The following is a 665-nucleotide window of genomic DNA, read 5'->3' as shown; positions in this document are numbered from 1 at the left end:
GCCCCGGGGCGCCCCAGGGCTGTCCTCTCGCTCCAGGAGGAGAGCGGGGACCCTGCAGAGAGGGACGGAGGGACGCTGTCCCCCTCCCCGGGTGGCAGAGCAGCTAGCGAAGGGGCATACTTCATCCCCACCAGCCCCCAGGGGCCCCCGCACGGTCTGGGCAGTGGCTGTAGGCACACAGATTTGGTGTGGGGGGGGAGGAGGACAATGATGGCACCAAGGTGTGCCACTGCAGTGGCTCAGGGGTCTCTGTCACCCCACTGTGCCCTCTGTGTCCCACCAGCCCTGGTCTTGCCCCTGCCGTCCTCCCCACGGACAAAGCCACGTGCTGGAAAAGCCAAACAAGGGAAAAGTCCCACGTGGCTTTGGGGGGGTCAGGGCTGGGAAAGGGGCACGGGTCAAACAGCCAGCAGCCAGAGGAACGCCCCGGCGTGGGGCATGGGACTCGGCCCCTCGCCTCAGGCACTGAGTACGGTTCCCCCAAGCCTTCATGTTCGGGGGGTGTGTGTGTGTGTCCCTCTGGCAGACAAAGGGAGGATGAGGAGTCTATAACTCCACCCTGCCCCCCCCCCCAAAAAAAAAACAGATGAGGGGGCACACCAGGGCCCTTCCCTCCCAACAGGAATCGCTCAGCTGCACACGCGGGGACAGCTGAGATTTCTGCA

This window comes from Aptenodytes forsteri, unplaced genomic scaffold (genome assembly GCF_000699145.1).
Source record: "Aptenodytes forsteri isolate BGI_AS27 unplaced genomic scaffold, ASM69914v1 Scaffold72, whole genome shotgun sequence".
Classification (NCBI taxonomy): domain Eukaryota; kingdom Metazoa; phylum Chordata; class Aves; order Sphenisciformes; family Spheniscidae; genus Aptenodytes; species Aptenodytes forsteri.
The sequence above is the reverse complement of the archived record's forward strand: the minus strand, read 5'-3'. Positions refer to the sequence as shown.